The 335-nt window shown below is 44.8% G+C and overlaps 1 protein-coding gene across 4 annotated transcripts in view; it reads right to left on the bottom strand.

The window, feature by feature from the left end:
* The window catches only part of mier3b (mesoderm induction early response 1, family member 3 b), a 7882-nt gene that overhangs the window by 2523 nt on the left and 5024 nt on the right, over window positions 1–335 (bottom strand). The gene's annotated exons all lie outside the window — the stretch shown is intronic.

The raw sequence follows: 335 nt of genomic DNA, 5'->3' as shown, positions 1-335 counted from the left end.
GAGCAAAGGAAGCAAAGTTTCCTTACTTTAGCAAAGGAAAACCAGTCTCCTCTTGGCTTATATGGAAACCCTCCGAAATTCTTCTTTACAAATCCTCGTTTTATACTTCCAATTCATGATCATTGTTTTGTTTTGATCTCTCCCCTGCGCTTCCGCGTTCGTCACTTCTGAGCGGCGCATGCGCAAAGCCGACCTCATATGTCATCCGCCCGGAACTGCTTCCGTGTACAACAGTGAGCGCAAGCTACATTAAAGTGATTATTACGTTTTGGATATGGATATTTTTCTTACAAAAACGCATCGATTCGCTACAGGAGGCCTTTGTTCACCCCCCC

Source organism: Sinocyclocheilus anshuiensis, unplaced genomic scaffold, assembly GCF_001515605.1.
Source record: "Sinocyclocheilus anshuiensis isolate Anshui unplaced genomic scaffold, SAMN03320099.WGS_v1.1 scaffold107, whole genome shotgun sequence".
NCBI classification, from domain to species: domain Eukaryota; kingdom Metazoa; phylum Chordata; class Actinopteri; order Cypriniformes; family Cyprinidae; genus Sinocyclocheilus; species Sinocyclocheilus anshuiensis.
The sequence above is the reverse complement of the archived record's forward strand: the minus strand, read 5'-3'. Positions and strand labels throughout refer to the sequence as shown.